The sequence below is a fragment of the Corvus hawaiiensis genome, chromosome 15, assembly GCF_020740725.1.
Source record: "Corvus hawaiiensis isolate bCorHaw1 chromosome 15, bCorHaw1.pri.cur, whole genome shotgun sequence".
Classification (NCBI taxonomy): Eukaryota; Metazoa; Chordata; class Aves; order Passeriformes; family Corvidae; genus Corvus; species Corvus hawaiiensis.
In genome coordinates, this window is record NC_063227.1 from 15,739,433 (window position 1) to 15,752,277 (window position 12,845).

The 12,845-nt window shown below is 40.5% G+C and overlaps 1 protein-coding gene across 2 annotated transcripts in view; it reads left to right on the forward strand.

Annotated features, from left to right (window-relative positions):
• Positions 1-12,845, forward strand: part of TENM2 (teneurin transmembrane protein 2) — a 740,257-nt gene that overhangs the window by 113,697 nt on the left and 613,715 nt on the right. Inside the window, exon 1 of one of the 2 annotated variants that reach the window (XM_048319586.1) lies at positions 8,101-8,316. The exons of the other annotated variant lie outside the window; for it this stretch is intronic. The gene's annotated coding sequence lies outside the window, so the exon portion shown is untranslated. Of the gene's footprint in view, positions 1-8,100; positions 8,317-12,845 lie in introns of those variants that run through there. 2 annotated transcript variants of the gene reach the window in all.

Below are 12,845 nucleotides of genomic sequence, written 5' to 3' on the forward strand. Positions count from 1 at the left end.
GCACATGAATGAATTAGTATGGATTGTGTCTTCTTACATAACAGCCACATATTCTCAATTATATTTAGAGTCATATTTATTTGGAAGACTGGAAAAGACAGTTTTTCTTTAAGTGAAGCAGGTCATCAGACCTGAGAAACTGCAGCATTCCTAGGATAAATTGGGTATGATGAACTCAATGATGAGTGAATTGCAGTTCCAGAATCTTATTAGCAATGTAAAGACTGCATTTGATTTTATATATTTAATGTTATTTTGTGCATGTTTTTATATTGAATATATTTCAGAGTTTCTATTTCAGTTTACTATTTCAATAGTGATAATTAAGAAAAAGGTAATATTGGTATTAGTAAAATAACTTTCACATTCCTCAGGAGACAGTGAGAGAATTTTAAGTTCTCTTTTTGAGGTACCTTAATATCCCGTATATATCCTCTCATAATGAGGATCTGACAGTCTCAGCTTACACCTTCTTTTTTTCCTGAAATCAGAAATTAGCCTGGGAATAGCTTATGACAGGAATAGTACAGAGGATCCCCTGCACCTTTCTAACACTAACAGGACAGGAGAATGCAGAGAACATATAAATACAGTTTCACAAATGTCAGTTCTGCAAAAGTGTATCAGTGTGAAAGTTCTGCCATCCTCATATTTTACACTGAATAATGTGAGAGCACCAAGAGAAGTATTTTAAATAAGTATATCTACATGTCTTTGGAAGAGAATGGGAAGAATAAAATATAAAATAACTCACTTAGCAAGTCCTGCTGTCATAGTGTGTTAACCAGCATTTACTAGTTCCTTTGGGAGCAAAGAAATTATGTCTTTAATGAGCACAGAAAACTAAACAACTGTTTGAAAATACAGAAAAATTACAGTGAAGTGACATTAAACCGAGAAGGAAATTGTGGATCATTAAGTTGGCAGATTTTATATGGCAAGCATGACATTTTTTTAAATGATACATATATATATTTAAGTAAGAAAACAACAGAAAACATGCATTAAACTAATCCAGTTGAGTAAATATTCTCGTTGTTCCTTGGATTACTTGCATTCTCTTCTTTTCCCTTTTTCAGCACTTTAAATTTCAACTTTATAAAACATCTAGACATAATAAACGTTTCAATTCAGTTTTGGTTTGTTCTTTCCTATTTATCTACAGTTAAAACCCCCTTATTTTAGCATTTAGGCACTTCATTAGTGATTCCTGGTATTTTCATAAACTTAAAACGGACACTGTAGATTATACAGCCCTGAAAACTTATTTCCGGCTCAAACTTGCCATTCTTCTATGGCTGCCTTAATTTCTTTCTGCACTGCAGGAGTTCATACTGGTAGAAATGATAAATGGACATGTTTCTTTGCATTATACATATTTACAGCAAGTATACCATATCACTTTATAAATCTATTGCCCAGTGCTGCTATAGCCAATGCATTAAATATTGGGCTTCTCAGGGACTGCTCAGTGCAGTTTAACACAACAGATAATGAAAGGAGATCAGGCATGAAAAGTTCCTCTTTATCTTGCACCTTTCGTCACACAAAGTAGCTGATAACAGCTAAGTTCATCATCCTTCTTTCATACAGTATTCAGGAAATCAGGCACTTAAACCACGACCTTCACAGAGAAAGGACTGTGTCATCCTCTTTAGTCAGTAGAAAAAAAAGGGCTCTGATCCTGAATGGAGTTATTGGATTTTGTCAGAAGATAAATTAAGCAGCTGAATAATTTTGTGTGCTTGTGTGGAACTTCTTTTCAAGGAAATACTTTGCATTAAAAGAAAAGAGGGCATAAGAAGGCACAGAACATAAAAGTCAGTAATGAAAGACTGGGGTAAAATTAAGGTTGAACAGAGCAAAAGTAAAATTAACTTGTAGCTTACTTAAAGACCTATCTCTAGTATTTAAGTATCTTATTAAAAATGCTGTGCACTAACAAAGAACTCATGCTACCTGTTGGGGGAAAAAGAAAATTCTGAAAATTTATGTTGGTTTATTATTATTTAATATTTCTCATTCTTTTGATAGTTCTTGTGTACTAAAAAAATGAAAAAAGTATTGTTCTATTATATTTTTTAATTGTAGGCCAGCCTATGAAAGCTAAAATATTTACTTATCTGTGAAAGTATTTCTAGATAACAAATTCCGCTTTCCCCCCCCTACTTCCTCCCTCAATCTCCAGAGTGGTTTTACTTAACAGGAACAAACTCTGTTGGTGAAGTTTGCATTGGCATTTCATATAGGGGTCAACATGTATCATTCAGAAGGTAAACTGAGGTAAACTTTCACAAACTGCACGCCCTGTTTTATATTCTGGGCATTTCTAGTTTCTCTTTTTTTTTTTTTTCCCCCCACATGCACCTTCCAGGAGATGATTTGTCTGTACCAGTTCACAGGCTCTCTGCTGCAGCAGACTGCAAACTTAACATCGCTTTTGAGGCAGGCTTCAAATCTTGGACTGACTGGAGTAATTTCCATCTTATACAAAATAGCTACTGCATCCTTTACACCTTGCTACTTGCCCTTTTTTTTTCCTGTGTATTTTTCCAGATATATATTCTACCACTTCTTGTGGCTAAACAAATGTAAGTGACCTTTCACCTAGACTAGGTACTAGAACTGTCTGTGGGCAGTGCCATTTACCTAAAATCAGCCTCATTTAGTCTTGTGCAGTGTGCGTCTGTGGGGTACCTCATCCACACCAATACCACTTCATGCAGAGCTGAGAGAAAACTTCTGACATCAGAAATAAATGTTGAATTTATCCTCAGCTCACTTTGTCAGTGAACTCATTGTTACCACCCAGAATGCTCCCTGACCTCCATGGTTTTTATCATAATCACCTGGTGGTATTTTCTCCCACTCTCAAAAAGCAAAGGCATTTTTATATACAGACAACTACAGAAAGCAAATACTTTTTCTTTAATGTAATGGCTACAACCTCTCAGTAATTACTGCAGGAATACAAGTGCAACTGTGCATCCTCTGTCGTGTCAGAGTCATTAAAATGGCTGAGAGAATTAACACTGCAATTACACTCAGCAGACAGGAGCTTGCAAAACCAAACTAAGGACTAGTTAACAACTGTATCTTCCATTTATGTTACAATAGCAATGACAATACAGATTTCAGTCTTTGGGAACTGGAATCTAAAAAGTCTTTAGAAACCAGTATGACTCCAGTAACTGGGTGGGCCAGAGGAGGTAAGAGACCTGGGTCCTGATTCACAGAGTAAGAATGGCCCTGACATTTATGTCTTTAGTTTAACATTTGTATAAGTGGTTTAGGATTATCATAGAAGCATTCTTAGCACAGTAACTACTGTGTGAGCAGGGCATCCCACCAACTCTTCAACAGTGACACCCAATTGTAACACCCACAATGTGTGTTTTCCTGTGAGCTGGACAAGTTAAACACAAAAATTCTTCTCAGTGACCAGTGAATTCTCCTCTTGGTCAGCCAGATGAGCAGAGACTCATTTGTTTACAGCTGGTACTAATCCACTTTACAGTTGGTTGACAGCCATATTCTTCCAAATGCCTTTGAACCCTTTGTGGTCAGCTATAGGGAAAAAAGAGGTTAGGTGTGTAAGTCTAGAGTTTCCTGTATGCAGAACACACCTCATGGCACACAGGTGGTGTTCTGGTGAGTTTTGCATCCACTAGGGATGGCTGTGCATACTGAACATGCTCTTTTGAAGACAGCAATTCCTCAAAGCACAACAGAGTTCCAAAAGTCTTCACATTATCTTAACTTTCCACTGAGCAGGTATTACCTACAAAGATTTTCCATCTTTTTTTTCTCGTCTTCTTCTTCCAAAACTGCAACCTTGTTGATGGCTTTGCATTGTTGAGAGCTGTTCAAGCATAGAGCAAGTGGCTTTCTACCTGCTCAGTGCTTCCATTTGAGCCACTTCAAAGACAGGCTATAATTCTTACAAGGTGGGTGGGCTGCCTATAATAGGGAAGGGGAAAAAAAGAGGCTAAAGAGACTGGAAACTACCTGAAAATTCTGGTACAATTTCAACACCTTTCTCTTCTCTTTGTTTGACGAATTACACACGGCTTCTGGCAATATTTAGGAGGTGACACAAACTCTCTTATTGCAATGTCAACCATACACCACATCTACTGAATTACCAAAGATGGTAATTCCAGTGTGTTAAAATTCTGTATCATGCCACTGCTTTTCTGCTGGGTGCTCACTGCATGATACACAGCTACTTCTCCCATAACCATGGTGTGGTTACTTCCTTGGAAGAGATAGAAAATCACATGTCTGTTTTTTGTCTATTTTTTTCTTTATTTCTTACTACGCAATTGCAGTCATAGGATAAAGAATGAAAATTGGACATTTAAATAAGTTGCAGTTGCATGACTGACTAATGATATTCCAGTATATATAATAAATGTAGGAAATTGTACCAATTAATTAAAATAATCCTCTTTATAACACATTAAAACATTTGAGAGGCATTGTTCAGGAAGATAAGCTCTCTCTTTATTCTGAAGAGTCCAATGTTGTTACAATGGATCATTGCATTTCACAATTTCCAGCCTACAGGGTTGGAAAAAATTATGGTTATCAGCCAGAGTGACCTCTTGTGTGATGCCAGCCAGTGAACTTGCCCCAAGTAACCACTCCATCAATCCCATAACTTACATTTGAGATGCAATATAACTTTCAGAAAGATCCTATTTAGAGTCTTAAGCAACACCAGAGTGCACATTCCATAGGTAAAATGTTCCTATTATTAATCAGCTGCACTCCTAAAATTTCGCCTTCAGTGTACAATGTATTTATATAGCATCGGCTTCCAGAAATTCTTTTATCATGCCTGTTTTGATCAAGCTATAGCAATGTGTGTGGTGGAGCACCTACATACTAATAGAGAAATAATGATGTATAGGGACACTGAAAAACCAGCAGTTCCAGGTTAGAAAATTCAAACGTGTGCTTAAAAGGCAAGGGGACAACATCCAGCAGTTACCACCAGTAAACTGCTAATCTTTCTTGTTGCCTCTTTTCTTCTTTCCTTTCAAATCACACTGAAGGTCAATTTTTCAAAGAAATGTGAAAAAAGAGAGCCATGGCCCTTCTGAAAGTGGACAAGATGCTTTCGTGTCAGCAGGCTCTGTAAGTGACAAGGTGATTCTGAGAGAGCCCCTGAAGGCATTGGGGACTGAAGCTGGTAACACGTGCAGGCTCCAGGCTGTGCCTTTTCAGCAGCTCAGCCATGGAGCAGTGGCTGATGCAGCCAACAGGGCAGTGACACAGCTGCAGTCCCATTCCTCAGGCACCTTAATAAAAGCTGAAGAAATACACTTATATTCACTTCAGATTCACTGCTTGGAACTTGTTTGTGAAGGTAGGCATGCACATTCTTTCCTCCAAAGAACTAAGCAGAGCTAATATACTTAAAATATGCTCAAGGAGGAGTAGCCTGTGGTCACAGTATACTGACTAATCCGGTATTTGGAGACCTAACCCAAGAAATGAGGTATTTGGGTTATTCTCTGCAGCCTCATGCATATTCAGTCTCACGTCTCCCACTCCCAGGAGAGTACCCTTACCTCCAGATTAAAGGGATGGGAACAAACCTGTCTTCCACTGAAGCTGTACCACCACATCTAAAGGAATCCAAGATCAATTTAAACAGAGAACAAGAGGAAGAGAGAGCATGGTTCCCTATCTTGTTAGAACTCTCACTTTAGGGAGAAGACACAGATATCCTTCATTAATTGTCTCTCAAATATTCTAGATTTATATAGTTAACATTAATCCTGAATACGGACACAAAGTGAGTATTTCCACATTGGTCTTACTGATACTGCCTCGACATGCAACTTCTGGTATTTTTGTTTTGATACTCTCTCTGCCACCCATCCACTCCCAGCTGTCATCCTCACTAACCCATAACAGTGGGAGCATGTACTCAGTTAATCACCAGGACAAACTAATGCTGCTTATCGTAAACTGCCTTCCAGAAAACAATCCCCCAACCTGAAATGTCATCCGTGTTCTTTTTCACTAGATGCCTGACCTTGACTTCAACAGCTCTGTTGAACAAATGAGGCCACCTTACCAAGGCAGCTGGATTGGTCTGTGCCATTAACCCGTATCCATCATAACTGACCAGCAACAAATCCTTGCTGCGTGGCATTTAATAAGCCTTTTGCTTGTTCTCTCTCAAATCACTGGTCTGTTTAAGTAGCTTTGTAATATTCTGTATGCCACTCCAATGAGGTGAAGATTTCCAAATATCTTTAGATTGTATGAGCTGAATGAATTCTGAATTTTGTTAATTTGCTTAATCATCATAAGAATCAAGTCACACACTTTATGGACTGCTATTACACACTTTCCATTACCTTTTTCACTGACGCCTGCCTCCACCAAAATGTAGTTTGACAAGATTTGCTTCCAAGCTCAGTGTAATTCTGTCTTTCTTTCCTGATAGGGAAAACTCATTACTTAACTGCAACAGCCTTTTAAAGACTTCTCTAACATTCATTTTTGCAATCTAGTTTACTTTCAAGCAGGAATATTATTTCCAGTAAAATGGCTGTCACAGTATATCTGTACACAAGTTTCTCTGCAGAATCAACACATCACCATGCATATATTAAAATCTTGACCACAGCTTTAGAGACAAGGACACATCTTGAAATTTGTGAAATGCCATGGAAAAGGATGAGGCCAGGGAGAAGTTGTGGCTCTGTGGATCTTCTTCACTCCTGTGAATAGATGCAGTCCTCAAGCGACAGCATTGCATGTAATTTACCGAGCTCTACCAGTACACTAGGCTCTCCCCTTTTCTCAATTAACCTTGAAAAGCTGAGAGATGCATCCCTGCTGGTTTCTGGATTACCCCTTAAAATTCTTGCTCTTTGTTGACAGTTACAAAACTACAGTTACAGTTGGGAAATTAACTCTGCTGTAGTTTCTCTCTAATCAGAAATTTACAGTGCACTTTTCCCAACTGCAGCTAATCCAATGTGCTCCAGTTTACTTCATTTCTCTACAGAGATTTTTTATGGTATGGAATATATACATGAAGTTAAGTGGCACCATTAGCCCTGCTGCCATGCATTACCCATGCCCAAGGCTCCTTTTCGCTTCTGTTTCCGATTTCTGGCTAATTTCAGTTGCTATTTTCCTCTTGGCCTTGCCAAGAATATGTACAAAGTTTTACAGGTTGACATCAGCTTGTGCCTTGTACCTTGTCACTCTCTTGTTTCCTGATCTACTTTGCTTTAGTGCTCCTGGTTTTGGTGCTACTGGTGATCTGACAGATATGTAGCAATGTGGAGGGAGAAATTAAAGGTTCAGTAATAGTCAACATCTAGTTATTTCAGTGAAAAGATAAGTATTCTGCACACAGTTCGGAAGTAACGTTATATAGAACGTGATGTTGGAGGCTAAAGCCATTCCATTCTGCAGAAGTGACAACAGTTGTTGGAACGGTTCTAACTTGTGGCAAAAAGATGGAAGCGATTTTTTAACAATTCTTTTTTTTCCCCTGCTCAGATTTTGTTGTTGTCTCTGCGCGCTCCTCGGGCTGCGCAGCGGCGGCGGCGGGCCCCCCCTTGGGAAGGGACCCTCCCCTCCCGACCCGCATCGCCTCCCGACCCGCATCGCCTCGCCGGGGCGGCGGGACGAGCATCCCGACGCCGGAGACCCGGGGCGTCTCCGGCTCCCGCGCCTCTGCGGCAGCGCCCGGCCGGGGCAGCCGCCCGCTGTGCGCAGGGTCGGTCAGGGGAACAAGGACACGCTCGCGGCGGCGGTGGCGGTGCTGCCGCTCCCGCTCCCGTCCCCGTCCCCGTCCCCGTCCCCGTCCCCGTCCCCGTCCCCGTCCCCTCTCCGCCGCCGCCCCCCGCCCGCCCCGCTCCCCGCACCGCCGCGCGCCCCCGGCGGCGCGCGCCCTCGCACCGAGCGCGGGGATTGGCTGCGGCGCGCGCGGCACCCGCGGGGAGAGGCGCGCGCGTCGGGGCCGCGGCGCGCGCTCCCTCAGCCGGGCGCGCTCCCCCCGCGGCCGCGGCTCCCGCGCTCCCCGGGGGCGGCGCGAGGCTGCGGCGCTTCCCGGCGCTTCCTGGCGCTTCCCGGCGCTTCTTCCTGGCGCTTCCCGGCGCTCCGCTCCTGGCGGGAGGGACGGGTCGCGCAGCGAGAGCAGAGCGAAGGCGGGGAAGGGCAGGGAAGGAAGGGGTGTCCCCTCCGCACTGAAGGAATCCGCACCGGTGCGAAGTTATCGCCCAGAGACGGTGAGAGGCGCTCGGGCTGCTCAACCTGCTGCTGCCGCCGCTGCTGCTGGTAAATGCTCTTCACTTCTTACTTGCCGACATGCTCAGGGCTCTCCTCCCCTCTCCGCTGCACTCCGCGCTCGGCGGAGCCGCAGCTCCCGGGGCTCTGTGGCTCCTGCCTCCCCCGCTGTAATTGCGTTAGTGGAGTTGACAAGTTGGGATGTGTGTGTGCCACAGCCGGCAGTGCGCGGGCTTGTGCCGAGCCGGGGAATTCAGCACTTGGAGAGGTCATTAGTTGCATGAGTTCCAGGGAAGGAGGATTCTCTGTGCCTCTGCAATAAGTGCCGCTGCTGCTTTTCTGCCCATTAATCCTCATCCTTGACCGCTGGTATTTCTTATATTTTCACAGTGTTTTAATGTTGTCTTTGTTTTTTAAGCTGCTGATTGTTAATTTATTTATTTACTTTCTTTTCCCTTTTCCTTCCGGGATTGTAGCACAATGTTACTATTTATTTCTTCAGTGTTTGCCAACAGTGTGGGAAGGTATCGCTGATTCAGAAACTATTGTCCACAGTGCGTCTCGGTTAGGAAAAGGCAGCAATAGGAGAAGGCAGGCATTTGTATTCCGAAAGGGAATTTAAAAAAAAAAATGCTGCTTTGCATCATTGCTGCAGATTTGCGGGAAGCACTGAGGGACGGTGATATTTTGTTGTTTGCAAAGGTAATAAACATAGAAGCGCTTTGGTGTTTCACATAGCCCTGCGATTGAGCTGTTTCAGAATTGCTGTTAATAATAAATTCCTGGCTGTGGAGGCAGAGATTGCTGGCGTGTATCACATCCAGCGCCGAGACAATGTACCAGCGTGTGCTAACACCGGAGCGCGTCCCTGCTAGACCTGCCGTGGAGTGGCACTTCGGCAAGATGCTGGTTTGTCTCCTGCATACACCCAGACTGAAATTTTAATAAGGTGCTTCATGGGTGCGAATTGAGCTCTAAACTCTCTGTCTTTGAACCAGACTCCTTTTTCAACACTTCTTGTTAGGATGCTTGTAAATGCTTGTGTAAACATTTATTTGTAGCAATTTTAAGGGATTTAATAGTACTGATGTCTTAATATGTGCTTTTTATGCCTTTTTTAAATTTCATGCTTAAGTGTTCTGTTCTTCTAAAAGGCTCAGAACATAATGGCAAGTACTCTCTGTGTGTGTGCATATGTGTGTGCATAAATATTTAAATATTTATCTATAATGTTTGGCTTGTACTTGTTTAAATTTACCGAATCTTCTATTATGTGGAGGAAACAGGTATTATAACAAATTGAAATGCAGGAACACAGACTTAAAGGAGACTTCCTTTATAAGATTTAGTTGTGTAGTTAGAAGATTATGTAAGATCAAAGACATTCAAAATGCATATGTCCTAGAGAAGTAAAGTCTAGAAGTAGTAGCATTCTAGCCATTTAAGAATATAAAGCTTTCCTGAAACAATACAGAATGCAAGCTGTCAATAAGTCTGTGTAGCCATCTAACATCCTCACAGGGTACTTTATGAAATGCTATTTAAAATCTGTTGTAGTTAAACCACAGTCTCTGTTAAGGGCAGAGTTCATGAAAAAGTAGCATCACCTGTTAGTGTGGTTACTTTATCTAAGTGTAATAGTTTACATTGGTTGTACAGACTCAGAAGTTTTTCTTCGAACTTCAGAGGAATTGAGAAAGATGGTTCTTTCTTCAAGACACTTCTATTTGTCATTCAATGGGTACACAACCACTGTACAGAATAATGACTGGTACTTTTCTAAGGGGCTTATATAAGTGCTAGGGAAAATCAATTTTTACAAGGGGATGACAACCTAAAGAAAAGGAACATTTCTTGCTTTGTCAAGATTTAAAATATACACAAACAATGTGTTTGAGCATCATTTTCCTGTGTATTGGCAAATCAGTGGCCAGGCTGATGATTAATTTGGCTTGGCCCATATGCTGAGGTTTCTAGTTGCTGAGTAATAAATGAAAACTAGTCTTACATTACACCCATATAGATTGTGTGGTATTCAAAAAGCCAACTATGAGGTCTGAGCTTTAATTCATTTTGAGAGGAAACTTTTCTAGCTGTGATTTCTTAGTGTCCTGGCAACGTCTGAGAACTCAAAGAAGTAATTTTTAATCCAATTGTTAGCACATTTACAGCATGTTATTTTTTTTTAAAAAAAAAGTTTTGGTCCAGATAATGTTTGAATTTTCATTCTGCTTTTTAAAAAACCCTTTCCCACTAAGACAGTGCTTATAGGAAGCAATAACATTTTAGTCCTCTATGTGCTTATTTTTTATAGGGATAATTAAAATAATGGTTTTTCTGTGTCATTAGATTTCAACTGCTTGTGTAGCATGGGGAGAATTAACACGTGAACATCATTAGTGATGTTTTCCTGTAATTAAATTGAACTGTATTTTCAGTTTTAATATTTCACACTGAAAGTCAAAGGTGCATGAAAGAATTGAGGAGGCGCTTTCTCTTGTTAGGTCGCAGAGATTAGCAGTGGTTCTTGACTTGAGGGGGCTAATAGTTATTTTTCTTTGCCTTTTTAAAGAACAGTTTTATTTCTGAAATATATATATATATATATATATATATATCTCTCAGCGTTTCATATATGGACGTGGTTTTGGCATTTTCCTGTCAAATACTGATGGTTTTGGTTCTGCAGTCAAAGAAAATTTCCTGTGAACAGTTTTACTGTTAGTCATGGTATTAGCTGTATTACTGATTGTGTGCTTAAAATTATTTAGAACAACCTAGAAAAGGGAAAATGTTCAGTTCAATCAAGGGCAATGTCTAGACTTTCTTGTCTGAGAGGTCAAACTAAACTGAAGGTCAAATTAGATGGAGACAAAGCTCAAGCCACTATTAGACTACTCGAGTCAATATACCAATGTTTGAAAAGCTGTTTTGTGTTTGTTTGCAGTTTACTGTGAATTTAATCCCTCAATCCTTAATGTTTTTGGCAAAAGATGCACATAGAAGCACCACTGAAGTCCATGCTTAAAGATAAGACCAAAAAATTATTGAACTGATCCTTTAAACAATAATATTATTTTATATAAATGGATAGTTCTAAAAGTTTGCCCTTCCCTGCCCTGGATCTGTAATAGAAAATATAACCTTACAATATAAATTAAATTCGTTTCTACTAAACTAATTAAGATAAGAGATGTTTTAGTCCTGACTTGCTCTTTCAGAAGGTTAATATTTAATGGAAATGGCAAGTTTTTTTCCCAGGCTTTTTTTTTTTTTTTTAACTATACTTTACTTACAATTTCACAAGATCCTTATCAGGAAGAACAGTTTTATATAATACTACTGTGCTACAACAGACAAGAAGGTTTTGCTGATATTCAGTACATGTAGAGCTGGTCCACACTTTCTGACCAGAGGTGTCACAACCCAGAGCCTTCATGCCAACTGATGGTGACTCATCTTTCTAATTTCTTACTGCACAAAGCAGCTCCTGCACAGAGTGCTTTTAGTGATGTACGAAATGACTCTGACTGTGTCAGACTGTTCCAGCCACAGACTGGACCAACTTTGTATCCTGGTTGTGTCTGCAGCCTCGAAGAGCCCCTGCTTCCTTCTGCTCCTCACTGAGAGTGGCTGAGCTGAGCGGTTGCAGCAGCGTGGAACGTGTTCCCTGCAATACAGCCTCCCCTAATCCACACACGGATTGAAAAGAGACTTTGGGGCATTCTCTGTTAGCTCAATTTTGTCTCACAATTATTGGTCTGCATTGGGATCTCATAATGCTGGTGAAGTTCAAATACATTGTTTTAAATCCACCGTGCCAACTAACTCAATATAATCAGATAGACTTTTCGGATAAGTAGGAAGCGTGCTAGGCTTAGATATTATTCATTTTTTATTATTTTTTAAATAGGTTCTTTTTAGTTCAATTGATTGACGTTCAGTGCCAAATAGTAATAAATTGTCTACTTTCATCTTTATTGCTGAACATTAATAACCCAGTAGTCATCCAAATAGGGGTGTAATTATAAGATTTTCAGTGACAAGCTGCACAACATTGGGTTACAAACTTAGGTTTAGCTGAGCAGGTTGTGAATGGATATCTGCTGCACACACTGCCTTACACCAATGGCTGTATTCAGATTCATTCTGGGCAATAGTTAGGGAAACAACTGATCTTAAGCCATGCCTTTTTCTTTCCCTCAGGAACAGATTTTATAGAAGATACATTTTATTCTCTGATGAATGGAAATAAAGTTTCACTGAGGCAGGGTGGTGTGGCTTTGGGGATATTTTTGTTTTGCGTTTGTTTGCTTTGAGTTGTTTTGCGTTTTTTTAATGATCATGCAAGTCAATATGGCAAAATTAAGAATAGAGTATCACCCTTTTTGGTTTTGGATAATAGGGTCTTCATTCTATTTTTGTTTTGACGAGACTTCTTAGCCAAAACACATTTAGCCAAAATATTAATTGTAACCCTTCAGAACTACAAATATGTGTTAAAATAGTATAAAATGTATAAATAGATGCTCTTGAAGGATTTTCCTAGTAGTTTGGGGCACCCTGCCTTTACCTTTAGT